This window comes from Eptesicus fuscus, chromosome 12 (genome assembly GCF_027574615.1).
Source record: "Eptesicus fuscus isolate TK198812 chromosome 12, DD_ASM_mEF_20220401, whole genome shotgun sequence".
Classification (NCBI taxonomy): domain Eukaryota; kingdom Metazoa; phylum Chordata; class Mammalia; order Chiroptera; family Vespertilionidae; genus Eptesicus; species Eptesicus fuscus.
In genome coordinates this window covers 84,366,892-84,385,015 of record NC_072484.1, presented here as the reverse complement: position 1 = coordinate 84,385,015, position 18,124 = coordinate 84,366,892, and the positions used below count along the sequence as shown (strand labels likewise).

Sequence of the window (18,124 nt, the reverse complement as noted above, 5' to 3'; positions counted from 1 at the left end):
TGAGCCAATAACTTCCTTTTCTGAATAAGTCAAGTAAGTACAAATGTCATTTGCAATGAAAACAATACTAAATTCTATGGGAGGATAAATGAAATGTATCCCATGTCTAAGAAGTTTAGTAGAAAAATGCCTTCTATGACGAGATGATCAGGGTGTTGACTAAAATTCTCCTTGTAATCATAAGAGCTTAGGAAAACAGATAAAAAGAATCTTGAGAGAGAAAAAATAAAATGGCAATACCAGGAGAATTTCTATGTCCATGAGCTCCAAATTAAGGTGAAACACTAAAAAGTAAATAGGAATATACACAGAGAATTAAAAAGTATAGTCCCAGACTGTTTTAAAGTAACTGCTTTATTATGACTAGAAATCTGGTTCCAAGGTTTTCTTGGTCTCCTTTGTCTTGAGCTTGTGTACTTCATGAGCCCTAAAATGGCAATTTTACAGATGCATGAATTATAATATGCATGATTTCCACAGCATGCAAATGTACTCGGTAATTATACTTTTCATTGACACAGGAGTTAGAGGCTCCTGGAACTTACTCAATGGGATTTAAGATTGTTGCTATATGCACCTCACAAAAGTGATTATCCCCTTTGTGGGAACTGAGGAAACTGACCTTAAAAAACTTCTACATTGGGAAGTTAAAATGTACTGGCCTTGTCTTCTCTGAACCCGTTGATTAAAAACTCACAAGAATGTGGGTGTGCCATGACTCAAGAGAAGAGAATGGGTCCAGTGGAAGAAAACCCAAAACCTCCACTGAATACCCACCATCTACAAGGCAACATGCTGGGCACACGCAGAGGCCTGAGGCATAGTCCTTGCCCTCACAGGCCTTGGAACTTGTGGTAGAGATAGGACATACTCATGAAGACTCAAATATCAATATAAAGCAATATGCCATCAGTGATTTAAAATGAGAGTTGTACAAATGATCAGAATTCAGATGCTAGACGAGCAATAACTCAGTGTGGGTGGAATGCCTTGAGGGTAAGTACAAGTGAATGGAGATAAAATAAGTGAAGGGCTCTGAGGGCAGAGAGACCTGTGTAAAAAACCTTCAGTGAGGGAAAGACATTTGTGGGTAACAGTAGTATAGAATAGTCTGGCTGAAGCTATGATTCTTACATAATTGTGGGGGGTGAAAAGGTGGGCAGGGCATTAAATGGCAACCTACAAAACATAGGCTTTATCTTGTAGGAAATGAAAAACTGAAGACTGTTGAAGATCAAGTCAATGGAAACAGACCACCTCTCTTTCTAAGTATCAGAGCCATCATCGCTGCAGACACACAAGCTGACTCAGTGTGTGTGTGTGTGAAATAATAAGCTTTTTGTTGATTGATGCAGTGTAAAAATGACAGGTGTAGTGTGTAGAAACTGGAGAGGGTCATGGGAAACGTGGGCATTGTACTGATAAAGCTAGGTTTGCATTATAGCTGCTATGTGGAGGATGGACTTAACAAGAATGAAGCTGGAAGAAACCCAGGTAGAAGGCCATTGCAAAACTCCAGGCAAGCGCTCAGGTCTGTCCTAAGGTAATGATGATAAAAATGGGGAAGAGGAAATAGGTTCAAGGAATATTTAGGGGAACATCATGAGGACTTGTTGATTATCATTGACTGTCAGGGGTGATAGGAAGCAAAGAGTCTAGAATAACCCAGATTTTTGACCTGAGGGGACAAACTGGTGAGCAAAGTAGGGTTTGCAAAGACTTCGTGACTACAGTCTAAAATCACCAGGACTTCCTCTCTGTCCTGCCCTGTCTCTCTTCCCCTCTTCATGCTCTCCTTTTCCACTGGGCTACTGCCTGAAGTTAGGGCGCACTCTCTCAGGGCACTCCAGGAGGCAAAGGGTATGTCTGCCAGCAGTTCTGGAATCTAAGAAGAAAGAGCTACACCTTCCTTCTGCTGCCACTTTGAAATTCCAAGAAAGAGGCCCCAAAGAATAAAAAAAAAGAATGAGAGATTCTAAGTCCCCGCCGTTCTAAAAGCATAAAAACTTGAGGCCATCTCCAGTACCTCCAGCGGGCTGACAATCTATGCACATACTAGGAATTCAATAAATATTTGTTAAATCAAAGGATAATTAAAGGGCACTTTACATGAGTAAGACCATTTGACATCTAACATCGTTTGAAGTACTTTGGTTGCATACGTTTTTGCCCATTATATAGACTAGAGCAAGGAAGTCCTCCGTCCCCACCCCCAACTCATGCCAAATGTAACATATTGGCTGAATTTTTTTTTAGAAGGGCCAATTTCTGCAGCCACACTCCACTCCCAATGCCTGGGAGGGCTTCTTCTGGCTATAAGAGTCAATGGTTTATGCCTCTCAACAAAAATTCCTTCCTGCCCACCACCACCACCACCACCACCACCAATCGCTATCGTCACCCTTAAAGTTCTGCCAGCAACTCATCCTCCACATTATTCCCCACCACACCCTCAGTTAGTGGAGAAGGCTCAGATCACTAGCAGGACACTTTTAAAGACCACAAAATAAACATCAAACCATCACCGTAAAGGCTGGTTTTTCTTCGTAATTCTATTGAGTTCCTCTGAAGGCAAGGACTGCGTGGACACCCTCAACAATTATAATGATAAACAACGAGGCTAAGCTCAACTTCCAAATCTTACACAGGGGGTCTTCCATACTGCAGCGCATGATGTTTGCCTTTCATCTATTCCTCAATACATTTATTTTGTTTTATTCTATTTTATTTAACCTTATTTGCTTAGGCTGTCAGTGACATTTGTTCAGAGCTACTTTATTATGCATGATGCTGTAGTAAACACCAAGGGATGTATAAAGGCAGCCTCGTTTCCCCAGGACAAAGCTATAATTATTTAATAAGTCTAGATCGGACCCCTCCATCACAATCTCTGCAGCCCATTGCCCCAGAACCTCTTTCTCATCCCATAGGACCCCACGCAGATTCATAAATGGCTATGACCATTCCTTCTCCTACTTCATGGTGGCTTCCAGCCTTTCATCCTTTCAAAAGGGATCTTGCTTTCCCTGCTGCTACTGTCGCGCCTCCTGTTATCACCAGGTTGGTGTGGCCTTGGCGATAGCTACACATTTGTTTTGTTCCAACTGAGCAGTGGAATCCCCCCCACACACACATTGGTGATGTTCTCTATTTTTAGGCCACAAGACAACTCTACCCCTGGCTTCCATTTCATAGAGAACTCTAAATATACAGCTCTTTGTTCCACTTGCCTTTTATCACAACCTTCCTGCCAACGACTCTGGCACAAGTCTATAGAAACCAGCTTAACAATATAACACTGTTAAAATCTCTAGGGCCTGGGCCAACAGACCTCTGGAAATCTTCAACCCTACCATCCCTGAGCCCCTCTTTCTGCCCAGGCCACTGTCCTTGCACCCAGTTCCTGTGCACCCTCTCCCCACTCAGTCTGTTATTTCCCTTGTGGGTGCTCACTCTATGGGGGCTCCTGGTTTTTCCAATAGCTCAGAAGTCTAGGGCCTGGAGTTGGTGTATTGTGGGCCGAGCCCTTCAAAGGGACCCACACCATTCTGGATTCTCAGCAAAGAATTTAGGCCTATACCTCAGAGGCTCCCTCCACACAAAGGATGTATGGTTAACTGATTACAGCTCAGAGCCATTTTCCTAAGGAAACCATCTTAAAATGAGTAGGTAGGTGCCCCAAAGAACTCACAAAAATCCATTTGACTCACCTACCTGACCTGAAGTTCTAAATGTACTCTAGAACCTACCTAACAATCCACCGTGGCTTCTACGGTGCCTATGGGGAAGTGAGTTCTGAGTTCCAGCCGAGGGCATACCTCTGCCTCTGCCACCAGCAGGAACAGCCCGCTTGCACCTCTGCGGCCTGCCAACTCCCTGGTAGGGAAACGCCCAAGCCTAGAGTCATAGTTTTAAGAAAGGGGTGCGGGAGGGGGAAGGGTGTGACTCTGGGAGGTGAAACCAGGCTAAAGAGTCAGAGGGGTTGGGGCTGGAAGAGCCCAGCTGCCTCTGGGTTTCAGGGCCTTCCCGAGACACCCGCTTCTCCCGGAGCTTAACCCGGCAGACAGGCTGGTCTACACTACAGCTTTGCTGCTGCCAAGAACAATAGAGCTGGGGGTTGCAGGGAAGAGGGGGTGGGGATTAAAGAAAAGGTGTTGGTGGGTTTCTGTGCGAGGTGAAGTAAGGAGTTAAAAAAGAAAAAACTTTAAAAAACTAAACCTAGATCAGTACTGTGATCCGTACTCTTTGCTAATGAGGTCAAATCAAATGTAAGACACTATATCATGGCCTTCTGACAAACACAGCTCACACAAGTATTTCATGTTTGTCAGTCCCATTGGACATGGTCCTTTTGTAGACTTGAGAGGATGCTTGACCTTTGACTATGTCCAATCTCTCTTATTTGCATTTTAATTCTTGGCTTGTGTGGAGTCAGGGTAAATTTACTTACAAATAAAAAAATTTAACTGTGACGAAAACAAGTATGAGCCTCTGTTTTATTTCCTGGGATCTGTTCAGAAAGGTCAAGAAAATAAAGTCTTCCCAGGTGGTGGGAGTAAGGAGAAGGTTGAAAATGGTTTATTTTTAATAACCCTTGTTCGGAGGCTCAAAAGTAATTTTTAAATGACAGAAATGTGGAAGTGTTTCTTTGCATTGCACATTCAATTGGATTTAAATACAGGTTTTCTTTTATCTACATTTAAGACATTATGATGTCAAATTAATTTCATATGACTATATATCATAGGTGAAAAGATTATTTAGAAAGTTTACAAGATTCCAGAAAGGAACCAATGGCTATTTTAAGTGCCAGAATCCTATTAGTTTTAGGAATGAATTAACAGACTAAATAGTTTCATGATAACTACTTAAATTCGACAATATTTTCTGAGACTATTATGTACTAAACAATGTAGTATGTGGCATGGGGGTAAACATACAAAAGCACACTGCGTGTCCCATCACTTGTGGAGTTTACAAGTCTGTATACAATTTACATGTATGAAATAGGAGAGAATTCTGACATGTAACCAACTCCCAAGCCAAGTGCTTCTTTTTATCTGACATTAGTGAAGGGGTGGGAATCAAGGTGAGCTCCAAGAAAGGCTTACCGTTTGAATAGACTGAAAGGTTACTTTGGATGTTTGAAATTAGCAAGAGCTCAAGTAGGGTTAAACCCAGCCCTTTGAGGAAAGTGGCCTGCTCAAAGCTGGGGCGTTGTTTGGGACAGTTGGGAAGCAATGAAAACGTCAGAAGAGAACAGATTTGGGGAAGATAATCCTGTCAGTGGTGTGGTGGTTCATATGAGAAAAATATATCAATTATGAATTCCCTGCTGTCTCCCAAGAGGGAGGTGGCAGGGTCAGCAGTAGTGTGGTGTCATGAAAATGAAAAGACATTTCAACAGAAATCTATACATATAAAAGCCAAGAGACCAGAACGACTGGAACGACTGGTAGCTATGACATGCACTGCAGCTTGCCAATGGGCCCAATTGGGCGTGGGGGCGGCCAGCCAACTTCCCGTGGCCCGTTCCCCCACCCCACCCCCGCCAGCCTGGACCCCGATCACAACTCACACCCCAATCGGGGGCCAGACCAGCTGACCTCCCATGCCCCCCGCACCCCCACCCCACCACCAGCCCAGCCCTGATCGGGCCCTATTGGGCCAGGCTGGCCAGACCCCACCATGCATGAATTCATGCACCAGGCCTCTAGTATAAATATAATGTGCAGCTCATTAGACTACATTGGGGATGATTCATTTCCTTTCAAATTTTGATCTTGATTCTTTCTCTTGATCCATCTCTTGATGGATTCTTTCCTCTCCATCTTTCTTTTTTGTCTTTCTAAAATTTTATTTGGAAATTTTGAAAAATAGAAATAATTGTAATAAAGAAGACACGAAAAGGCACCACTCAGCGATGACTTCAGATAACATTTGATGTATTTTTTCCCCAACATGATCGATGCATTTAGGAGTGATTAGTGAACAGGATGGATAGGTAGAGCGCAAAGATGAGGCAGCTTGACTTTCCCTCGCCACTGCCTTCAAGCTTGCTTCATCAGGTGTCCATTCTCGGCCCTTAGCCATGATCCAGGCAGAACCATCACTTTCCTGTCACATGCGGAGAGTGGAACCACTTTCAGGAGCAGTCATTAAAAAGTCCAGTTTGATCCAGAGCAAGTCAGTGCTTCTGCTCCCCTAAGCCCAGGCCTTTCTATAACTCAGGGACGTGGGGAGAAGCAGATGGAGCAGGTGGCAATGGTCTGGTCTTCTGTTCTCCTTGCCCCACCCCAGTCACTCCAAGGAAAATCCACGTACCTTTACCCAAACGGGAAAGTGAAGCCTGTGCCCACCGGTGCCTTCGTCTGCCATGCCACTGTGGACTGCTCCAGCACCAGGCGCCAGGGTCTAGGCCAAAAAGCACAGATTCCCCTATAAATCCTCTTGAGGTAATCCTGTCTGAGAAATGTCTTCATAGACTGTTCCTGGTGGTAACGGTGATAACCAGGTTCCTTGTCTATTTTGCTTTTTGCCTTACAGTAAATATTGTGGGACAGTGTCTTAAACTCTGCCTTGAAAATGGCAGCTGTAAGGATACTTGTTTATCAATTATTCTCAGATTTGGGCTTTGGCCAAAAGTTCAAGGCAATAGAAAAAGTCCCATTTCACATTCTAATGCATACACACACACACACACACACACACACACACACACAATAATAATTGGGACCATATCACCAAGCCAGATAAAAGACATGTCATCAAAGAGAGCAGCTAACCCAAAGGAAAGAGTGGGTTAAGCCACCAGGCAGACAAAGCAAAACAAAACAAAACAAAACAAAAAACAAATGTTCATTAGAGGATTTTCTTTAGTACTTTCTTCTACTAATTTGATGCTTTTTTCTTCATCCTGAAATAAATTTTTCTTCCTGATTTCATTCTCTACATTTGGCTCTGTGTTCACCCAATCCCTCCATCCCTCCCTCCTGAACTCATCACTTCTATAGGCTTGGCCGTAGCCCGCGTGGTTAACTCAGGGCCCTGCGTCTTTGTGTGTGGTCAAATGAGCTCATTTTCCTGGTTTCCCTCACCCTCAACACACTCATGCTCTCCTTTCTCGATTCATCCTGCACACCATCGCAAAATTAATATTCCCAAGACACCATATCCATCCTTTAATTATGTCATTTTCCTCTTCACAAGCTCTTACTGTAGCCTCTGGTCCCTGCCTATTTACTAGAGAGGAGATGACAGCTAATGTGACAAGGAAAATGCTATTTCGTGCAGCCCTCAAAACTCTGCTTGGTCGATATAATCTCTATTGGATAGAAGGGAAACTGAGGCTTAAAGATATTAAATCACTAGACAACATATTATCCGTAGGTGATAGAGCTGGAATTTAATTTCTGTATGACCTGAATCGCTGTATACAAGAAACCAACCTCCCAACAGTAGATGGGCCTCAAAATAGAATCTAAATGCCTTGGCCTTTTTCGATTTTCTTCCTCTTATTATCATATATCTATCTTTCATTTTAATCAAACATATCTGTTCACCTCCAATTCTACCACTACACCAAGGCAAGCTTCTCTTCTTCCTTGGGGTATTTCTCACCAATGCACTGACTTACCCCTTCTTTTCACCTACTTAGAGTTTGCCTCCCCTACATCCTCACCTCATTTCACTTCCTCCATAAAGTCTTTCCTGATTAACTCACAAAATATTTCCTATCAAAACACTGAAAATGAGTATCTTATTTCTATTGATTTCAGAGAGGCAGGGAGAGGGAGAGAGAGAGAGAAACATCAATGATTCGAGAAACATTGATTGGCTGCCTCCTGCATGCCCCCTACTGGGGATTAAGCCCGCAACCCAGGCGTGTGCCCTTGACCGAAATCAAACCTGGGGCCCTTCAGTCCACTGGCCGACACTCTATCCACTAAGCCAAAACAGCTAGGGCAGAAGACATAATTTTTAAAGAATTTCCCCCTCTTGACAAAATATTAGTTCAATGTTAAGACTTTCAAATCCTTGAACTTTCCTATTATGATCAGTGATTTTCATGAGTGAAGATAATATCAATTGCAAAATTTGGAGACTGTAGATAAATACATTGGGAAATTTTCACTAGCATGTATATAGCGTACCTTCTAATGAACATGCAGAGGGAACTTACTACTATATTCCAACATATAGAAAGAGTTATTGATATGCTTTGATAATCATTCATAGCATCTAAAGAAACAGGAACTCCATTTTAGAGGGCATTACATTAAACTTTTTATCCATTATTGTTCACTGTCTAGTAGATTTTACAATATTATTTGACATAATAAATAGAAGTTACTAGGAGACAAATGTTTTTGGAGAATGTGGAGAAATCATCTAACGACTGTTTTATTTGAGGAGTTTAGAGCATCTGTTTCAATTGACATTGCTTTGAAAATCGCCTGAAACTTTGGAGATGATAAATGTTTACAATTTGCATCCACACTGTTCCTAACACAATAGCCTGTTATGTCCCTTGCCATGAATATTAACAGACTGCAGGCCATCACATTATTTATCAAGGGGGAAACAGACATTATTCATGAATTTTAATTGCTCCTGTGGCACCCACAGCCTGAAAATGAAACATAAAAAATGTAGCCGTGGGGAAGTTTTGCTGCGCAATGACTTTAGTGCAAACCCGACCACAGGGACCAGTTCCTCTATCACAATCACACAGGGACCTGAATACAATCATAGTTTCAACCCAGGTCTTCACAGGCAGTTGGCATAGTTCAAACCTCATTCTAGCCGCTGTAAACTCAACAATTCCTACACATGACCCAAAATAAAGAAGTCAGAGATTGAGCTGATATGGAAAGTATATTTCACTTTATCCTTAAGAAGAGTTTTTCCCAATCAACATTCAAATATTCTGCTAAAAACTGGAAGAAGAAATGCTCCCATCATCTTTACACCTAGAGCAATTAACCCTCCAATATTGCATGCAAAATGAGCATCAAATTTGCTTCTAAAAGTTCAGTTGTTGTAAAATATAATTTTAAGAAAGATTTTTAATAAAAAATTAATTTTATGAAAAAAATGTTAAGAAAAAGAATGAAAGTATTAGGAGATTTTGTTTTTTTCCCAGTAGGAGTGAGTTCTTCATATTCACTCAAGGACCAGTGTCCTAAGGGATAATATTTAGCAAAAAGATTTACCAACTATGGTCTAAGTAAGAGAAACCAGGCAAGGCAATATGGTACCTGAAAATAAATTTTTTATTTTTTTACACATATATATTTTTAATATATTTTTACTGATTTCAGAGAGGAAGGGAAAGGGAGAGAGAGAGAGATAAGAAATATCAATGATGAGAGAGAATCATTGATCGGCTGCCTCCTGCACACCCCACATTGGGGATCAAGCCGGCAACCCAGGCATGCGCCCTGACCCGGAATCAAACCATGACCTCCTTGTTCCTAGGACAACACTCACCCACTGAGCTACACTGGCTGGGGTAGGTACCTGAAAAATTAATCTAAGACTAAGAGGGTTGCAACACTGAGGAAGAGGACTGGCAGTAAGGATTTTGAGAAACATCAAATCAGAGAAGAGGCCTTTGGATTGAAGCCACAACAGAGGCCACAACAAAGATCACGAAACCCTAGCAATATTCACCCCAGACTTGCTCTGCCCGCAGCTCTCCCTATTGATGGCATTACCTCGTTGCTCAGGTCAAAACCTTGGAGTCAGCTGGCACTGTCTTCAAAAAATGTCCTAACTCTCCGTATCCTGCCAACTACACACACACACACACACACACACACACACACACACACACACACACACACACTGTCCTGACTCTACAGCTCCTTATGACCCTGCTCCTATTTGTGCTTCCTACAGTAAAAAATCTCAACGCCTTTGAAAATAGCACTTCTTTGCTTAAAACCCAGCAATAGGCACTAGCTGGTTTGGCTCAGCAGTTAGGGCATCAGCCCATGGACTGAGGGTCCCCGGGTTCAATTTTGGTTTCAGGCCTGAACCTCGGTGCTGGTCAGGGTGCAGGAGGCAACCAATCCATGTGTCTCCTTCACATTGATGTTTCTCTCTCTCTTTGTCTCTCCTCCTTCTTTCCCCTCTCTCTAAACATCAATGGAAAAATATCCTCAGGTGAGGATTAACGAAAATAAATAAATAAATAAATAAATAAATAAATAGTCTTGTGATCTTGGCTTAAAAAAATAACAAAAAACCAGCAATGGCTTCTCATTTCACACAGAGTAAAACTAAAGTCCTTAAAATGGTCTACAATGCTCTGCATGAGCAGCTCCCAACTTAGACCTTTGCTCTAGATGTAATGCTCTTTCTGGAACATTCTTCCCCCAAATTTCCACTTTGGCTAACTCCTTAACCTCCAATCATTGCTCAGACATTATCTTCTCAGTGAAGCCTACCCTGACCACCTTATTTAGAACTATCATGCCCCAGGCTTCTGTAGTCCATACCCTCCTTATCCTATCTTTTTTTAAAATCTTTATTGTTGAAAGTATTATATATGTTCCCCTTTCCCCCCCCCCCCCCCCCACTGCCCCCCTCCAGACCGCCCCGCCCCCTGCTCCAGGCCTTCACCACCCTGTTGTCTGTGTCCATGGGCCATGCATATGTGCTTACAAGGTCTTTGGTTGATTACCTCCCACCCACCCACCCTCCCCTGCCTTCCCTCCAATATTTTGCACTCTGTTGCATGCTTCCATGTCTCTGGATCCACTCTGTTCATCACTTTATTTTGTTCATTAGATCCCACATGTGAGTGCAGTCATGTGATACTTGTCTTTCTCTGACTGACTTATTTCACTTAGCATGATGCTCTCCAGGTCTCTCCATGCTGTCTCAAAGGGTAAGGGATCCTACTTTTTTACTACTGCATAGTATTCCATGGTGTAAATGTACCACAGCTTTTTTTGTCCACTCGTCTACTGATGGGCACTTGGGCTATTTCCTGATCTTGGCTATTGCAAATTGTGCTCCTATGAACATAGGGGTGAATACATTCTTTCTGATTGGTGTTTCGGGTTTCTTAGGATAAGTTCCTAGAAGTGGGATCACTGGGTCAAATGGCAGTGTCATATTCAAGTTTCTGAGGAAACTCCATCCTGTTCTCCACAGTGGCTGCACCAGTCTGCATTCCCACCAGCAGTGCACTAGGGTTCCTTTTTCTACACATTCTCGCCAGCACTTGTCATTTGCTGATTTGACCATTCTATTTAAAACTATATCATGCCCCAGGCTTTTTTACTATGTAGAAGTAAAAAAGAAGAATCTCATACCCTCCTTACCCTATCTTGTTTCCTTTTTTTTTAATATCACCTCTAACATACTGTATAATTTACTTATATTTGTTTATTTTGTGTTTTCCCTTGATAGCATGAACAAATATATATGACATGTATCCACCATTACAGTTATATACAGAAGAATTTCACTGCCCTGAAAATCCTCTGTGTTCCACCTATTTATTCCTCCCTCCCCTTTAATCCCTGGCACCTGCTGACCATTTTATTGTTTTCTTGCAAACCAGAGACTTTTTCTTTAAATATTTTTTTATTGATTTAGAGATGAAGGGAGAGGGAGAGAGAGATAGAAACATCAATGATGAGGGAGAATCATCGATTGGCTGCCTCCTACACGCCCCCGCCCCCCCCCCCCCCCCCCCCCCCCCCCCGCCCCCACTGAGGATCAAGCCTGCACCCTGGGCATGTGCCCTGACCAAGAATCGAATTGTGACCTCCTGGTTCATAGCTCAATGTTCAACCACTGAGCCATGCCGGCCGGGCATAAACCAGAGACTTTTAACCAAGCATTTTATGTTAGTTAAGATAGGTTAACTGCTGTAATAAATACAAAAATATATACTTCAACTTGATAAAAATATTTTTTTCTCTCACATAAAGTCTAAAATAAGTACTAGTATATCTGATTGGAGAGTACCTCTCTTCCATGTGGTGATTCAACTCCTTTTGTCTCATAGCTCTGCCATCTTTAACATGTGGCTTCTATGGTCATCACATTCATCTACGTCACAGGTGGGGAGGAACATGGAAGAAAATGTGTAAGGGGTTTTTAAAGGTCTGGAATTGGTGTGCACTTGGTAGAGCTCACAGTCTTATGGCTACTCCTGATTGCAATGGAGGCCAGGAAACGTAGTAGCTGTGTGCTCAGGAAGAGGAGGAAATGGGTTAGTGAACATCCACCTAGCCAGTCTGTGTCACAGGTCGATGGAGCCCAAAGGGATGGATGGATAGACTTTAGGGGGTTGATTAGGCATTCAGAAGATGTATTCAAAATGTTGCTTTCATGTGCATTTTTCTGGGAAGAGAAAGAAAGACTAGCCCTAATTGTACTGATTAAGAAAATAGTATGTTGGAAGAAGTCAAATTTAAACTGAAGCTTTAAAATTGGTAAAGATGGGAAGGGTAAGAATTGAGGGTGAAGGCAATATAGGCAGAAAAACTAACACAAGCAGACGCTCCAAGATGGGAAATTACAATGTGTGCTGGAAAAATGGCCAAAAGCTCAGACAGGCTGAAGAATTGAGTTTATTTGGGAGAATATCTATGTAGTCGGTCAGTAAGTACAAACTGGTCCCTCCTACATGCCAGGGACAATAGCCGACACTGGCTTTATAAGGATGAAAACAGAGGAAAAAGCACAGATAAACAACAAAGTATGAAGAGTATTTATAGGGCTCGGCCCACATGGCTCAATGGTTGAGTGTTGACCTATGAACCAGGAGGTCACGGTTCGATTCCTAGTTGGGGCACATGCCCAGGTTTCAGGCTCAATCCCTGCAGTATGGGGCATGCAGGAGGCAGCTGATCAATGATTCTCTCTCACCACTGATGTTTCTATCTCTCTCTCCCTTCCTCTCTAAAACCAATATATATATATTTTAAAGAGTGTTTCTAGGGAAGCGGGCAGAGGAGAGCCATATTCCAGGCCGGGAGGCATAATGAGAGTATGCAGAATATATGAATGGCTGCTAGAAGGCCTCTATGGCTGAGGCCAGGAGTGCAAGAGGAAGAATGGCATGGAATGAGGGGAAAGAGATAGATAGATAGATAGATAGATACAGAAAATCTTATAAGTTATGTTAAGAAAGTGGGATGTCATCTTAAGGACAACAAAAAGAGTTTTAAGCAGGGAAGTGGAAGAAGTAAACTTGAATTAAAGCCATTCCGGCTACAGAATGGAAAATAAATTGGAGGAAAACAAGACTGGATGTAAGAATACTGTTTTGCAAGCTATTATAATAGTTCATGGTCTAAATAATAGTGGCCTAGACTATGGTAATGGTGGTCAAGATGCAGAAAGGTAGATCTGAGAGTTAAGAGATAGGATTTGGTCTTTACAGGTTATAGAGGTTAAAGGAGAAGTCAAGAATGTCTACTAGGCTTTTGGTCAAAGGAACTGAGCAGACAGTGGTGCTAATACTGAGCTGAAAGGCAAATTTTAACTGACATTTTAGTTTGGGAAGCTGAGCTTAAATCAAGGTTGAATTTGAATTGCCAAGTGGAGACATCCATAAAACAGTTGGGCCTCAAGGGGAAAGATCAGGAATGACGACATAGATCTGGGATTTGACAAGGAAGCAGAAATCTTGGGAAGAGAGAAGATTTTTAGGTGGAGAGTATGGAGTAAACAGAAAGCAGGCCCAAGACAGAGCCTTGATAAACACCCCAAGGTTGATAGCGACACTGAGTGTGTAAAGGAGACTGAGGCATGACTATGGAAGTAGGAAGAAAAGCAGAGAGAAAGCAACGCAAGGGAGCGCTTCAAAGAGCAGTCAGCAGTGCCGGGGGGAAGGTTAAGCTGGCCAAGGGTAAAAAGTGCTCACTGGGTTCAGTGACAAGATGAGGGTGATTCCAGTGAAGCAGCAGGAGCCGCCCAGCACAGGGAAGTGTGCAGGAAAGCACAGCAGATGGCTATTGGAGCAGAGAAGAAGGAAGTGGTGACAGGGTGGATATGTGCTATCAAGGAAGAGTTAGTTAACGTGGGAGAGAGTTAGGCATGTTTATGTAACAGCTGTGAGCACTGGAAGAATGATACCAGAGTGTGGAAAGCCTGGAGTTGTAGGTAGAAGACTTTGTTCTTGGGCAGTTGGGAGCCATTTCAAGCAGGAGGGTGACATGTTAGTTGTCATGCCGTAGGAAGACTTTATCTCGGAGCTGGGTACTGCTGATTCCAGGGGACGGCCTGCCCCTAAGGAAATGTATCCTGCCTTGACATAAAGCAGGTGTTTAGTTTGGGGTTCTAGGTGAGGCTGTCAGCCAGATCTTTCACCATACTTTTGTGGCGGCCTTTATGGCTTGGCTTTCAAATTTGTTGTCTAATTAGCTCAAGTTTTCTTACTAGGACAGCTTCGCTAAGCTTCGTTTAGTTTGCAATTGTTCCAACCTTAATATCATCACAATTAGATTTAAAAGGCTAGTTCAGCAGTTAGCCTAATACAGTAGGTCCTTGGGTTACATTGAAGATGCGTTCCTACGGTGCGATGTAATGCGATTTTCGCCGTAAGTCAGAACCCACCTACAAGAGCACATACACAGCGGTAATGAAGTGAAACAGTATAAAACATTTAACAGAAAGACAGCAATTCCTGACCTTTACTTGTGGGTAAATACTGCATTGTCGGTGTTTATCAGAGATGGTGACGTAACCACGAGGTAACCCGAAGACTGCCTGTAGTTGACAAAATGTAGTCAATTCTATAGTTTTCTTTTTGTTTTTAATCTTTATTGTTGAAAGTATTACAAATGTCTCCTTTTTCCCCCCATTAACCACCCCCCCCCCCCCGGGCCCGCCCCCGCCCCAGGCCTTCGCCACCCCACTGTCTGAGACCATGGCTAATGCATATATGCATACAAGTTCTTTGGTTGATCCCCTCCCACCCACCCACCCGCCCTGAACAATTCTGTAGTTTTCTTTTTGTTTTAAGACCCGTAAAGCAATTCTTTTGCTCCCGAATATCAACCCAAGTCATAAACAGCAGCATAGGAATGAAAGAGAAATCCTATTCAGATGCAAATTAATGGTGTTGTGTGGCTGGGGGAGGGTAGAAGGGATGGTGTTGTTTAATGAATTTAAATGAAAGAATCCCAGCCATATATTTAGAGCAAAAGCAAATCTTAAATTTGCTTCATAAACAAGATTTAATACAAGACAGTAAGTATAGACCCAAAGGGAAAGGTGTGTGAGCTTCAATATCGTCTGCCTTGTTCATAAATCACAATATTGATCAAATATAAATTAATGCATGAATGTATACATTTGTATATGGGAACTTATGAAACCTCATTTATTATGTGAGAATGAAGCAGGAAGCAATTTTTATATGATGAACACCCCAACTAAACCATTTAGCATTTTTTAAAAACTTAGCTGAATGGATCTTATCTAGATGTATCTCTTCTTTACATCACCCCTCTAAAAAGAAAAATGTATGGTGAACGATCACTCCCACTATAGCTTTTGCTTTGGGTCCTTAGTAGAGAACTTAAGACCAAGGAGGGAGCATTAGATGACAATTCTCATGAAAAGAGATAAAGGAAGGAACTTCTGAGAGTTCCATTGGTAATTCTATTGCCCATTTCCTCCCAACGACCAGGACACACTGGGAGGGGGCATTGCATCTTTTATTTGACTTTCTCCCCTGATGAGATTTGCTTTGCTAGATCTACCCCTCAAATAATGGTTATTGTTCGAACTGGAATATCAGACAGCAAGAGTGTCTGTATATTCTATAAGTAAATGTCTATACAGGGCAGGGAAAAAGTAGGTTCACAGTTGCATTGTGACATTTTTTTTGAGTTAATAAAGCTATTGTAATAATCATAACCTGCATGTCTTTTCCCACACGAACCTCCATAAACCTACTTCTGCCAACCTCAGTATAAGCTATTCGCTGATATATTGAAAAAGATTAAGTACTTTTATAAGACGCCATGAAATATTATGTCCTTGGGCAAAGATATTGCAAAAAAGGGTGTAGATGTAGTCAAACCAGTGAAAATTGTGCCTAATCTAATTGGGAGGGTAAGGGGAGAAAGAACACTTTTCAGTAGAATTAATAGCAAGATTCCTTCTGTAAACCCCAAACTCAACCCCTGATAGTTGAGATCAGTGTTCTCAACCCTGGCTTAGGTTTCAGAACCTGTGTGGCTTTTTAAAAACATGGTGGGGAGGGGGGAGGGGCAGGCTGGGCTCAATGTATGTGTGTGTGTGTGTGGGGGGGGAAACATATGTAATCCTTTCAACAATAAAGAATTATTAGAAAAGAAATAAAAACACGTCCATGTCCCCACTCCACATCTACTAAATCCAAATAATCCACTTCCCTCTCCCCGAGGGGCATTTATCTTTTTGAAAAGCCCTCATCCTGTTGTACAGCCAGGGTTGAAATCCCTGCTGAGCCTATAGCTACAAATGAGTTGTTAGAGAAGCAATATACAGGGTTACATGAACCGTTTTAGTGTTAGCTACAATTCTCTAGGCCTTTGGAGGGATAGGGTAAATTGTAGGACTAGGAACACACACAAAAAAACACAACAAGACATAGTTCAGCCTTCTCTTGGACATCCTAGACCTGTGGTCAGCAAACTGCGGCTCGCGAGCCACATGCGACTCTTTGGCCCCTTGAGTGTAGCTCTTCCACAAAATACCATGGCCTGGGCGAGTCTATTTTGAAGAAGTGGCGTTAGAAGAAGTTTAAGTTTAAAAAATTTGGCTCTCCAAAGAAATTTCGATCGTTTGTACTGTTGATATTTGGCTCTGTTGACTAATGAGTTTGCCGACCACTGTCCTAGACAATTCAGAAAATTGGTGCTCAATTAAAGTTCACTCTTAAGAAACAACTTTTGGGCAGCAAGATACAATCAATCCAAAGTAGAAAGGGTCCCAAATTACAACTCAAAAGTCAGGAGTTGCTAGTAGCTATTCCGTACTTGATAATGTAGCTAGTGTGATGTGAACTGAACTGAGGTATGCTGCAAGTGTATGTGAGGGTAAAATACACACAATTTTCAAAGGTTTAGCATGAAAAAACTTAAAGATAGTAGTAATGATTTTATATTGCTAAAATAATATTCCGAATTATTGCCCATTTATTAAAACTGTTCCTTCTTACTGTTTTTAATGATGCCACTAGAAACCTTAAAATTACACTATGTTGGTCGCATTATAGCGACAGGACAATGCTAATGATTAACACTAACTTCAGTACCTGGTACCACAGGGGCGGGGGTGAGTCATAGTCTACAGCGGAGGAAAGTAATAGGCTTTAAAAAGCCATTTACAGATAAACCCCTGGTTGCCCGGCTCGGGTGGCTCAGCGGTTGAGCTTCACCCTATGAACCAGGAGGTCACGATTTGATTCCCGGGTCAGAGCACATGCGGGGGTGGCGGGCTGTGCAGGAGGCAGCTGATCAATGACTCTCGTCATTGATGTTTCTCTCCCTTCCTCTCTGAAATCAATAAAACCATTTTTGTTTTTTTTTTTTAAGTATAAATAGACCCCTGGAAAATAGAACCACCGTGTGGGATCCCTTGGGCAGGACCGTGGGAAGGGCATCTTGAAGGAGAAAACGATTTAATTTCCTTGAAAAGCCCCAAAGAATCTGTAACCAACCGGCTTCACACGGGAGGCCCAGCCAGCTGGGCGCGGGAGGGAGCGCCCCCGGGTGAGCCGGGAAGGCCCAGGGCCACGCGGCTCGGAAACCACCCCCGCGGCCCCATAGGAGGACACCTCCCAGGACTCTGCCGAAGCCCTCTCCCTGCAGCAGGGAGACCTCCTCCTGAACCTGGGGAAACCACGCCCTCCGGCCATGTCTACGGTCCGCCCCAGGGCTGCCCCCACAGTTCGCTAAAGGCACCGGCCCAGGTGGGCAAGAGGGAGGCCGCGAAAGGAACACACCTAGGTGCCCGCGTCCACGGTGCGCGCCTGCGCAAACACCCCTCCCCAGCCCCTAGCTACAGCCTCAGCTACTGCCCCTTCGGCCCGCCTCCTCCTCCCCGCCCACTTCGTACGTCACAAAGAGTGACGTGAAAATCGAACAATCACGGCCCCTCT

The 18,124-nt window shown here is 42.9% G+C and overlaps 1 long non-coding RNA gene across 1 annotated transcript in view; it reads right to left on the bottom strand.

Annotated features, from left to right (window-relative positions):
• Window positions 1-18,014, bottom strand: part of LOC129150996 (uncharacterized) — a 200,672-nt gene extending 182,658 nt beyond the window's left edge. Inside the window, exons 1-2 of the long non-coding RNA XR_008557797.1 lie at window positions 17,969-18,014; window positions 14,662-14,739 (exon numbers count right to left, since the gene is read on the bottom strand). This is a non-coding gene — a long non-coding RNA (uncharacterized LOC129150996). The remainder of the gene's footprint in view (window positions 1-14,661; window positions 14,740-17,968) is intronic.
• Window positions 18,015-18,124: the final 110 nt, after the last annotated feature.